General features: G+C 30.9%; 1 long non-coding RNA gene across 11 annotated transcripts in view; it reads right to left on the minus strand.

Moving 5' to 3' along the window:
* Positions 1–8854: 8854 nt before the first annotated feature.
* LOC110101274 overlaps positions 8855–13695 on the minus strand; it is a 27382-nt gene continuing 22541 nt past the window's right edge. Inside the window, exons 1-7 of one of the 11 annotated variants that reach the window (XR_003699441.1) lie at positions 13594–13693; positions 12370–13497; positions 11456–11559; positions 10871–11264; positions 9712–9830; positions 9398–9504; positions 8855–9106 (exon numbers count right to left, since the gene is read on the minus strand). This is a non-coding gene — a long non-coding RNA (uncharacterized LOC110101274). Of the gene's footprint in view, positions 9107–9397; positions 9505–9711; positions 9831–10870; positions 13498–13593; positions 13694–13695 lie in introns of those variants that run through there. The other 10 variants (XR_003699442.1, XR_002303673.2, XR_002303676.2 and 7 more) reach the window with 10 other exon arrangements.

Raw genomic sequence — 13695 nt, forward strand, 5'->3', positions numbered from 1 at the left:
AAAAAATAATAAGTGGAAAAATAAGCGAGTTGGTTGGTTCTTGACTGCACTTAAAAAAATTTTTTACTAAAAATTTATTTTAGACCGCAGTAAAAATATGCATCAAATAAAATCTAAAATGATCCAGCTTTATAAAAATACGAATCAAAATTTAAAGATAAAAATGTTAAACTTTAAATTTATTAAAATAAATTAAAATTTAAATTGGAAGTTTGATTTTCTAAACTAATAATAAAAACATATAAAATAAAAATAATATTCTTTTGATAATTATTATGGCTATACATATAAAATTATGTCCAACATTTCTTTACTGTATCAAAATTATCAATTATTGATTTTACTTTAAAATTCTTTCTGATATCTTTCTCAATATATATTATCAATAAACTTGTAAAAAAAATTTCTTCCATCTGATTTTATTCTTTTATATTAATAATTTTCATTGATGATACACTTTTAGTTGTTACTGTCGAAATAGGTAAAGCTAAGATTAATCTAATCAATTGAAAAATAAGAGAATATATAATTAAATTTTCTCAATATTAACAGTAGTTAGAAGATATCAAAAGTTATGAAAAGATAACAAAAATTTTCAAGTTTCAATTTTAAAATGCTTCAATTAACTTCTTATGTGCTATTTTTCTTTATCTCAAGATTGATACGTCTCCAAAATCGCATTGATCATATACGAATCTTGAGGAATATTCAATGTAAAACTTTCAAAATTAAAATTTGGACCATCCAAGCTCAAATTTTAGCAAACTTATAGTTAAATTGAACATCTTGAAGATACAAACCCAACAGCACCAAAATCAATTCAATCTGAGCCCAAAAATGGGCTCAAATCAATGGCTGAGGCATATTTTGAATCTCCAAATTATTGATTGGATGACCAAATGATATCCAAATATGGCATGCTTATCATTAAATTAAGCATCTCGATGAAACAAATCCAACGAGCCGAAGTTCATTTAATTGTGACATCATTAAGGCACTTAAAATGCTAAACTAATGCTCAATGATCGAGGGAATCAGTATGAGTCGTCCGATTGAGCGCTCCAAATTTATCCTGAATTTTTTTAGTATTTCTCTCTTAAAATCTATAAATGCACCCCCCACTCTCTATATGAGGGGTACCTTGGGAAGGAAAAGTCGTGGATCCTAGGCTAGAAACTCAAGAGAGCTCTAAGGCTCAAATAATCCAGAAGTTTCACCCAGGCACGACCGTCGTCGAACCCTCGCCACCTGAGCACTGATGTTGGACCTCAGCCCGACCATCACTGCTGGACCTCCATTCGGTATCCATCATCGAGCCTCCAATCTAATTAGGTTGCCCACTGACTATGATCCCTCTAACGTTTATCCCCTAAAATGATCCCTCTGACCTGTGTTGCCCGCCGACTACGGCCTATCTAACCTCAGTCGTCAGACTACGATCCATCCAGCCATCATTACCCGACTATGATCCTACGACAAAAAAAACATGCTAATGTTCTCTTGAAAATAATAATCATACCATAGAATTATTTCAAATCCAACTCCAACTATGTAACATACTTTATATGGTTTTTCCACTTTTTAGGATTTTCACGTAAAAAATCCTAGTGTCTCTTATGACACTTGCACATCTCTCTCTTATATGTGTGTATGCTAGATCTTTGTACAAAACTAGGATGTTAAATCTTATATCTCTCTACGATCATGAATGTTCTGACACACAACAACTTGACAATTTATATATGAAGTGATTACTAATTAGGGGGCAACCTTTGTTGCAATCTCAAAAGGTCATTCACATCAACGTTTTGGGCATGATTGTAGTAGGGTAATTCCTTTACCATGATTTATTATCAGGTCCGAAGAAAGTCCTTCAATATTAAGTGTAACCTCAGTGCAACAACAAATATATATTATTTTATCTCCCATCTGTTATCAATCATTGCTACATCACTTTTATCAAAAGCTGGTTTGGATTGAGGGGAAACCTTGCGCTGCAACCTCAAACAATAACAGTCTAAAGTTAGACCAATCTTTACATTTGATTAGAGATACATATGACATTCACCCACTCTCAATGAAAGCATAATCAATGCTAGAGGATTCAATTTAACCTCTTACACACAAATTAATATCATTGAGCTATTGAAACTTGTTCAATATGAATTAGGTTGTTAGACCTAAGCTTATGTCCCAGCGGCTAACCAAGAGGAGCGGTGAATTGGTAATTAAAAAATTTTCCTCTTTTTGAATTTTAAACCGAGAATAACATTAGTGAATTTTGTAGAAAAGGTTATTCAACCACAAATTAAAAGTTAAAAATAAAAGCAGCGGAAAATAAAAAAGACACAAGATTTATAGTGGTTCGGTCAAACACGACCTACATCCACTCCCAGAGGCACCCTCCGAGTATTGCACTAATATCACTAGTGACTCTCCTTTTGCACCCACAGCAAGGCGGAGAAGCCTTTACAAAATTCTCTTCCACCACTACCTGGTGCGGCAGAGAATCGTCATCCTTTTACACTCTCCAAGTGTTGGTAGAGAACCGTCATCCTTTTTACACTCTCCAAGTGTTGGTAGAGAACTGTCATCCTTTTACACTCTCCAAGTGTAGGCAGAGAACCCTTCATCCTTTCACACTCTCCCAGTGTAGGCAGAGAACCCTTTGGCTGTTCACACTCTCTAAGTGTAGGCAGAGAACCCTTCGGTTGTTCACACTTTCTAAGTGTCGGCAGAGAACCGGATCTCCTTGACAGATCTTCTCACAAGAAATCTAGAAGGACGAGAGAAAAGAGTGAAGTAATCACAAATTACAAATGGAGATTCTTACCTTTGAGTACCAAGTGAATCCTTCACGCTCCAGTAGTAAGAATCCTCCTTCAAACACTCTCTCACACTCTGTCCTTCACTCTCCCTTTAGTTAACATGAAGATCAGTAGGAAAAAAGATTACAAAACAGTTTTAAGTAGACTTTATATAGGAAAGACACAAAAAACCATCCAAAAACTGCTGACTTTCAAGTCTGTACACTATCAATCGTCCTGGACAATCATGATTTCATCTTGGACGAATAGTGTAAAAATGTTGCGTACGATCTCTTATGTGTATTGGGATGAGTTGACTTCATACACGATCATCATCCCGTACGAACTATATTCGTCCGGTACGAACACTTATTTTAAAGCCATAATAAAACATAACTGCAAACGGTTTTTATGTCAAAAGAATGGAGAACATTGTCCTAGAACTCAATTACAATCATTCTCTCAAACTCAATACAATAAAAAATATAAGCTTCAATTTACAAACTATCTCATGCTGAATTTAATTTGAAGTTTTCATTAGTATGGAGTTTGATTATCCGGAAATGTTAGTCCACACAACAGCAAAAACATTTCTTCCAAAAAGTGTTAGGAGAAAATAAAACTTAAAACAATAATATTTGGAATCATCAAAACTATACAAGTTGCAAGAAGGTAAAACATGCAAATAGCAACTCTCTTAACATGAGCAACACTCTGACAAACAACCTCGCATAGATCAAACATTCTTAGTAGATTCTCTCGACCACTTCCACACATATTAATGCCATCAAGCAACGCTTAGGAAAATAAACTCTGATAGGTCAAACATTTGTCGTAGATTTATCTTAACATATTTCATATAGTTTAACATCATCGAGCAATGTTCTGATAAATAATCTCATATAGGTCAAACATCCTTGGTGAATTTTTATTAACCTCTTCTACACAAGTTAATGCCATCAAGCAATGCTTTGATAAATAACCTTAGATATTAAATATCTTAGTCGCTTCTCTCAACCTCTTCTACATAGGTTAATATTTTTTCGATCAACGCTCTCATAAATAAACCTTAAATATGGCAAATAATTTCGGCCAAGTCAAACATTTTTGATGAATTTATCTCGACCTCTTCCACACAGGTTAAGCTATAAAGCTACACATTGGCAAATAACCTTAGATAGGCAAAAAAAATTGTGAATTTCTCTTCACGTCTTTCATATATGTTAATATCATCGAGCAACTCTCTGTCTAACCATCTTGAATAGGTCAAAACTTCTTCGTAGATTTTTCTTGATCTCTTTCATATAGTGGAAACTAACTAAACCACCTAATTGCCTTAAAACTATAAATGATGGGTTGCTATTGTTTAAGTTTTTAGAATTTAAGACCAACATCTTGAGAAATCATAAGTGGTCATATACTTATGATTGATCACTATGTTTATAAAGCTAATGTAATTAAAATCTAATTTTAGTTTATTTGTAATGTAATGTATGCTAGTTGAAATATCATAAATCATATATGCATGAAATTTTTGAAAAATGATTAGAAAGTAATTTTTTAGAAGACTAGGCTTCCTCAGGATCAACACCTCATCCTTATAGGTCGAATTTTTTTAGCTCTACATTCAGGTAGGGAGGTGTCTAAAATAAGGATGGAGGGAATGCCATAATATACACACGGCCCCAGACGATCTTCAATTTACTTTCTTGGAGTGTTGATGTTTCTATATTACTTATTACCAAATTTTAATTTTGAATTGCATTAGAAAAATTCTCATTCCTGAGAGCCTAATAGAAGTCCAGGTTTATTCGACATGGGTCATTCAATTATGCAATCAGATAGTTTATATTACTCCACATCTCTTAGTTTATTTTGAACTGAAACTGCAAATACTTACAACTTTGTTTAGGATGCTCCAAATTCAACAAAAATTGAAACATACTTTCATGACACCCTAATCTTCTAATACATGTAGTTTGGGGGCTCCATGCATTGAAATATTAGAGTAATAGTCTATTTAATATAGAACACTAAAATGATAAAATGTCTTAGTCCAAATACTGAAATCCCTCAATTTTAGGTTCTATGAACTCCTTTTGATATTATATATAACTTCCTTGAAGACCTTGAGCCTTAATTTCCACTAGATTGAAAGTTATTTATAAATTATCACTTTCTCTCTCTATTCTCCTTCTTCTCTCTCTCTCTCTCTCTCTCTCTCTCTCTCTCTCTCCCTCCCTCTCTCTCTCTCTCTCTTCTCAAATGAGGGTTTCTTTGAGCTATGGGAGGCTAGGAAAAGATAAGAGAGACTTAGGGAGATGTTTTAAGCTTTGGGAAAAAGAAGTTGGGGATTAGGGTGCTTTGGATGAAGAAAAATACATGATTGAATGTTTTGGCCCTTTCCCATAGTTCAATCCATGATGGCTAAACCAAGGGCTAAACTTTATTTGGAGGCTTCCCTAGGTGCTTGCCACATGGCTGGAGTAGTTGGAAAGTAGTCCTTTTGTCCAGGTGAAGGACATTACAAGGACTATTATCATGCCCTAGAATTTAATTTAAAAGAATTATTCTTTTATCTTTTAATTTACACAATTCTTTTATATATAAAAATATCAGCGAAAAACAAAACTATCAATCAAAATATTAATATATACATCATTATTTCTTTCTCAAAAATCATATACACTGCTCATAATATATACAATCATATCATATCTATCATGCCCTGAGTATCAAATAATAACTAAAATAACAAGAATATAAACTTGAAGGATCCTGATCAATCTCACACTCCTGCTCCCTTGTCCTGACTTGAAATCATTTAACCACAATAGTAATATTCACATGATCATGAATCAATATAAAAATAGTAAAGCTCACATGCAGTAGCTATAGAATTTGTAAAAAGTATAATAGTATGATATTGAAGCTAATAAAATAATACATTGGAAAAATGGTAATTAGGTATATGTATCGAATTAATAAAACAATCTTCATATCAATACCATCAATAAGTAAATAAATCATATAAAACAATAAAAACAAAGCATTAATAAAAAAACTGTCAAACATAGATCAATATAGTAAAATCTTATAACTATGTACACATACTATCCAATATGTCACATGCTCATTATATTCAATATCATTACAATGAATCTATTATATCAATTATTATTGGTTTCTGTATCAGTAATAATAAAAGTCTAATGATATGAGCATTAAAATAATGAAGTAACAGTAAATCCATAAAGTAATAAAAATAATGCCTTGATATTATATATTTTAGTATTCATACTAAATAAATAAGAAGCCCTTAAGTAGTATTTTTCCAATATCGTATCAATATCAATAAATTATTGACCTAGTAAATAGAGTATTCACTCTTTGTCTGTCGAAATATTAATCATCTTCATATAACTCTCAATCAGTAAATCATGTGAATTAGTATAGGATAACATCAAACTACAGTATTTAAAGTAAAGTCTGTCAGCTCACCATCTTGTACAACTCAATCAATTTCCATCCAACATTAGTGAATAACCAATTTTTTACTTATTTTTCTCGCTCATAAATTATTATCGCAGTACTAGCAATCAGAAAATCACATACGCAAATTCATTTTCAATGCATTATAATAAATAAAGTATGATTGGGCTTAATTCAAAAAATGATAAAATATCTTAAAGGCAGCCAACAAAACCCTACTAAGAAAAAATTCATATTTTAAAAAATTAATCAAATTATAAGAGATTGTGTAAAATATAATTCTGAAGCTTTAGTTAAACTAAAATATTATTTTTAGATGTTAAAATAAATTTTTGAATAGATAAAAATTACTACTTTTTTAAAATCATCTGACAAAAAATTTCAAATAAATACTCAAAACTTCTATTGCATTTAAAAGTTACACTATTAAATTTTACTAATATAAAATTATCCTTATTTTTTTTATAATGAAAATACAAATTTGATTGGAAGAATACAAAAAATACAAAATTATTGAAAGCCAAAATAATGTAATAGTTACAACGAAACAAGCAAATATTTCAACAAGGTGACTGACAAAAATTACTTTATTCCCCAAATCTTAGGTTTTCTTTTCTCTCTCCTTTATTTACTTCCCATTTTCCATAACATGCTCTTTATTTAGCCGAATAAGGGAAAAAATGAAAAGGTCTATAGGATTAGTTAATTGAATATGATATTTATACATAAATAAAACTATTAGATTAATATAATTTAATCAAATTTTAATATAAATTCTTTTGGGACTTTAAAAGTTATAGAAAATATTCATAAATAGTATATTTTATTTAAAAAATTATGATGGCATCGGTTTGCAAAACGGTCACCTTACAATCCCAAAATCCTCACTTGTATTGATTGATATCAATTTCTTATGAATTTTCACCAATGCCCAAAAATTATGAAAAAATTGGTGTAATTTAATCACTATGGCAAAGATAGTTTATGATTTAGACTTATAATAACTCCTAAAAAAAGTATTTATATGGTTCAAAATGTGGGCTATCACGATCTATCCACCTTAAAAAATGTCATCCTCGATATTTCTCTAAAGGATTTGGGAACAAAATTAATATAAACTAAATTTGAATGATCAAAACTCAAATCAAATTAAACTCAATTCAAAATTTTTCAGTAATCATACTTTCATACATTTCAATCTATGACAAATCTATTAATTATATATTATATGTACTATATCATTCAATCATTCAAATAAATTTCTTATTAGTAGAACTTTCAAGTTATTATCAGTCTTTCAAACACTATAAGTTATACACACGTGGTATCACTAGAGTAGTTGCAGTCGATCGTGATGCAATAATCTCCCTCTAATTATCACTTACCGCTCTCTCATCTACCTTATTAGTTGATATTTCACTGTAGCTATGGATCCTACAATCATATGTCCATCAATTTGTCTAGGCTGTCCTGCACTAGAATCAATCCTTCCTCTAAATTTTCTTTTAGGATAATGTGGTACCTTGTATCTTTATTGTCCACACTAAAAAAATCATCCCATCAAGAGGTAGCGCTGACCTAAATGTCATCGACTATAATGAATACACTCGTCGTAGCTACTGGTAGATGCAATCAATCCAAATCTCCTTGAATCACTGTAGCGATTATTCTTATCACTGTCTCTGCCTCTATCCCTACTCCTATTTTTGACCTCATCTTTGTAACCACCTCATATCTGAATGTTGGTGATGCTAAATCAATCTCTATTAGTCTGGCCCGCTCCACCAACTTAGAAAACTTTTGAATCTATAAAGGTACTCATGGATGTGTCAGCTCCTTTTTTTTATTTTTTATTTTATTTATATTTTTTTTTTAATGTGTGTCAGCTCCTTATTCAACCCTTATAGAAAATTTTAACACTTTTCCTCATCAGTAGAGATCAAGTAAGGAGCATACCTAACAAGAGTAGTAAAATTGGTCTCATATGACATTATTGTAATAGCTTGCATTTTAGCTACAAAAAAATGGATATTAGGGCACCTTAAAGTGCCATAATATGTATCTATTATGGCACATGATATATTGGGGCATCAAATAATGTGTCACTTAGGTGGCCGTTGGCATAGGGTTAAGGGCATTTTTATGTGCCCTAAAAACTAACCTTTCATGACATATAATTTTGATGGCATAGTCTCCTCAATGACACCTATAAGATGTCCTAATAGACAAGCTTTTGTATCACCTTCATATGATGGAATTTGTGAATAAATACTACAAATAATGTGTCATAATAGGTTAGCATTCCTAACACATTTATTTGTTGGAATATGTTTAATAATAAGTCACATTTAAGTTTCCCTAAAATATATGATTTCCCAACATTTCAATTTAATGAAATAATTTTAATAAAATGATATTATTATGTGCCTCAATATATATTGTATCCAATATAAATTACATTCAATTATTAATTATTTATACTAACTCATAATATTTCAATTGCAAATAATTAATCACAAATCAATTTTCTAAAAATCTCAAGTACATATGAGAGCTTACATAAATATTTTCTTTGAATAAAAAATTATTTCAGAAATATAAAATTACAACAATTTCCCACGTTAAATACAACATAAATTTGACTTTAATATGCATATATGTACATAATCAATCTATTACAATAAATGTCTTCACAAAACATTACATGAAAATAAAAAAAATAGCCCTTATCATGAGGGCAATTTCTTTACACAATAACAACTAAGTCTTGGGATCTCTATTTCCACATCATTGTCATGCACTCCAACCTACATTTGAAAAGACAATTTGGAATATGAGATCATGAATATACATATGTTGATTGCTTATATATTATTCATATCAATTAAGCACCACATGTACTTAAAAATTTCAACAACGATTAATTATTTCTAACAAAAAATTTCTATAAAATAGCAGAAGCATTTTTAATTTTCAATGAAAAGTAAAGCAAATATAAAGAATTTGACATAACAGATCCCATGATTTTAATTACTTATTTTTTTAGAAAATATTAGTTGTTTTCACTATCATTTAAGTTAAGCTAAATTATAGTGGACCTGCACTGAGGAAATAAGCAGTGAATCCAGATTTTTAACAAAATGGTATCTCTTCCACCACTTCTATCCTTTGGTTCAACCTCATTTCTAACTGCCTTGCCCTTGTCCTGCAAAACATTTCACATCAACAACACTAAGTTTTAAACAAGCATCAATCAAGAAATAAATGAGCGATGATTCAGAGGTTCTAGCAACCAAACTCTTGAAAGAAAATTTCTATAGTATTTCCATCCAAATTACTTTGCCTCTAATTTTGTATAATTGATGCAGACTAAAACAAAGCAAAAACAAGAAATAATTAAGTTGTTTCTCACTTGTGTTGCGATTTAAAGATACACGACTTGCATCTAAAGAGCTGTTCCGGAAGCCTGAGATCGCCGCACATACAACACACAATCGCCGGCAAAATCGGTGAGGGTGAAGGAGATGGAGCCTGTGAGAATTTTAAGCTTGTTGATCAAAAAAATAGCAATGAAGGTGAAACAAAGTCATCTCAATGAAATAGAAACTATAGCAGTATTTACATGAAACCATTCTTAAATGAAGAAGCTGAATCACAAGGGAAGTATATCTTCCAGTTACCATTTAAAACTAGGGTAACTCCAATGAAATTATTTTTTATTCATAATCTGACATCTTAAAGATATCCTAACATGCAACTAGTAAGGTATTCTAGTTAAATGTTTGGTTAAATTTTAACTTTTGAAATGACTAGTGTAAATACACGTGAATAAAATTTTAACAATAAAAAATATATAACAAAATAAAAAAATGTTTTATGATAAGCTATATCAAAGATATAAAATTATATATCAATATTAAACATAAAATTTGTATAAATAAAAATGATTTATAATTCTCTTATGGTATAATTAATATAAATTGAAATCAAATGTTATATAAAGTATGTATTATGTTTTGTCCTTAAAACTGCTGATTGACCGGACCTATGAGTAGGATCTGAATGGGTAAATATCATGCAGGGAGGAAGAGGTCTTATACCAAGAACCATTGCACTACCTGTAATATTAATTCCACCATAACATAACGAAAATGAGTAACTAATTGAAAACTTTTTAACAAGTTGATAAAATATACTTAACTGGCTATGACCTAGACCAATCATGCCATCAGCATGTTGAATGAACAAATAACCAGATTCAGAATTTTCAAATAAAAAAAAATGGCTCTTTGTGGCATAAGTTCAATTTCTTTACCAAAGTGAACATCAAACCTTTGCCTTATGACAACAGATCACAAAACCTGAAACAATTTCATTTGCATTTTTCTCGGTGATGATAGTGTTCAAGTTAATTGCTGCAACTACGTACCACTGGAGGAATTTCAAGAAAAATATTTGAACTATAACCAAATACAACATTATAGCAATCAACAACTACTTCAAATTTGCACCAGCTGAATTGTTATAATATTCAACAAAAATATAAGTTCAAGTTTAGTACAAAAACAAACCATATGGAACCATAAAATGACCGCAGGTCTTTCAAATGAGAGAAATATTATAGCACTTGTTCAGAAGCTGCACTGTTGACAAATCTTGAAATTGATAGCCAAGAGGGGCCCTTGATTTTCTGCCATAAATAGAGATTATGGCCAATATCCTCAAATAATAAATTAATAAAATAAAATAAATAAAAAACCTACTACACCATAAATAGAAAAAACATGCATGGCAAAGGACTGTGATCGCATGAAACATCTTATTTAACTCACTAGAATCCTGGAGCAATGGAAATAAGCATAAGATATTTTGGTACATGAGAAAGCTATCTTCACTTGATCACAAGATAAGATGCGAATCCTCAAGCTTATTGAGCACCACAATAGTTGTTACATTCACAAATTCCTGTTGTTAAACACTTGTTATAGCTATTAATTATGCTGAAGCATTGAAATATATCAAGCAGATTAAAGATGAACCACATTCAAATTGACATTTTTTAAGTGCATTTTAATTGTCCTTTTAATAAGAGTTTTGTAATAAATTTAATATGTATGAAAAACTGCTTTTGTATATTTTGATGAAAAATATCATACCGTCCATGTTTGTCGATCGATAGCAAGCCTGCAGCTCTATGCCATTTTCTGCAGCTTACCGTGAGGATACGCTTATGCTCATCTTTTGCAACTTGTAGAAATAGCTATGAATACATGTCATTAGAATCTAATAAAGAAATTTGTGCAAGGGGAAGAACCGTGGGAGCATAGGCCATAATGAATGTACCATTAGTCCCTCAGTTCTCTTTCATGATGGTTTTCTTCATAACCAGATTTTGACCAAAATGGAAGATTTGATTAGGAAATATGAAACAGCCTGCTTATAATATCTTTACTGAAACTATTCACAATAACAACAACAACCTATATAAAATGAAAAACTGGAGTACGACTAACATAATAACCTTATACATACACAAGTCCACAAACTAGATTATAGACTAATGTGACAGATTGTTGGTAGGAATTGTTTCCAGCATGCTTAATAACTAAACACTAGTCATTTTCATACTAGCAAAGCCTTGTAAAACTATTCTCAAATAAAATTAGCATTATTTCAAAATTACAGGTGAATGCATACATAATAAATCTATCTGAAATTATAAGTAAATGCAATAAAAATTTACTTGACATTAAAAAAACAACAAATCAAATAACGTCATGCTTATTTACATTCAAATTAGATGGACAAATATAAAGTATTAATGCCAATGCATTGAGAAAACAACACGCATATGGGTTTTTGACCATATAATTATCCAAAAAATTTGTCCAGAATAGGCCACTTTAGATGAGCTTGAAGATACTAACACCTTGAAAAAGCAAATTTATAAATTGCAAGCTTTTTTTTTCTTTGACAAACAACCAACTCAAAAATTATCTATTTAGCATTTCCTTGTTACATAGTTAAACATTGAAAAATAGAAACTAGCCAAAGGTTCAACAATACGTACAACAGAGGAGAAGAGCCTGTATCAATTGCAAAGTAAGGAGTCTCTCGTTGCATTCCCAGTCACTGGATTCACCCCATCAGCAACTTTGCATAGGTAATCTCGTTGGTCATCTCTCAATGGAACATCAGTGAAGTCACCTTCAAGGTTTGCATTACTTAGCAAGTGCACCTTCAAGGTTTGCATTACTTAGATTTGCCTTTAAAAGACGTATTTCCAGTAGCAAGTGCACCTTCAAGGTTTGCATTACTTAGATTTGCCTTAGTAAAATTTGCCAAGGATAAATCTGCACCTCTAAGATCAGCGTCAAAAAGATCAGCACCAGTTAAATCAGCATCAAAGAAGCTGGCACCCAGCTTGATATTATATAAAAGTTAAATAAATTAAATATTGGAGAGCTGAAGATGTTCAAACATGGCAGGTGCATATGGAAGGAATAAGAAGCATGGTTAACAAAAATGCAAGATAAAGTGAAGTTGTGCAGTTTACACAAGTTGGATTTAATCCCACAATAAGAAAAACTTAATAAAGGATCATTCATAAGTTTGACCACCAGAAGCTAGGATACGATTAATGATTGTGATCATATTGATGGAAATAGGTCTGGTAGTTCACCTATTGTTAGCAGACCATCTTTTACGTGCCTGCAACAAATCCAAAATCTTGAACTGCTACTATTGTTCCATTAAGAATGCTTTCTTATAAAGAAGATTGAGGAACAAGGACTGATGAATTACACTGATTTAGATGTAATACAGGTAGGAAAACTCATGAGTCATGAATACTACATAATCAGCTTAAAATGCAAATAAGATAGACAGGAAAAAAATTACTTTAATCCTTTTAAGATAGAAGTTTGATTCTATAGTTAACACAAACTCGCAATTATATCATCCATTCACTGAGAATTTGAAACTCACTAGCTGCATCTTACTGATCTAGTAGCAGAGTTGCAGGGTTAGAAAGCTACGCGTTTGAAAAACAGAAACAATATTCCATAAAACATCCAACAAGCAAATGAAAAAAACATAAGTATTCTGTTATTGTAGTAAATGTCAGACTGTTCAAATCCGAGCAGACTCTTCAGAATTTTATAATTCTTGTTATATATCAATCTTCTTCACGAACAACCTGAATTAAATTAATTACACAAACATAAGTATTCTGATTATTTATTAAAAAATTTAATCAACATAACATAATATTTAAAAATAAAAAAATACTTACTAAAGCTTGAGGCCATGCAATATAAGTTCCAATTGCATGTCCAATTGTTGTTAAAGTACTATACAGTCTTATCAAGTGTTCTTCCCAATTCACATGAATGGT

Source organism: Dendrobium catenatum, unplaced genomic scaffold (genome assembly GCF_001605985.2).
Source record: "Dendrobium catenatum unplaced genomic scaffold, ASM160598v2 original_scaffold_14238, whole genome shotgun sequence".
Classification (NCBI taxonomy): Eukaryota; Viridiplantae; Streptophyta; class Magnoliopsida; order Asparagales; family Orchidaceae; genus Dendrobium; species Dendrobium catenatum.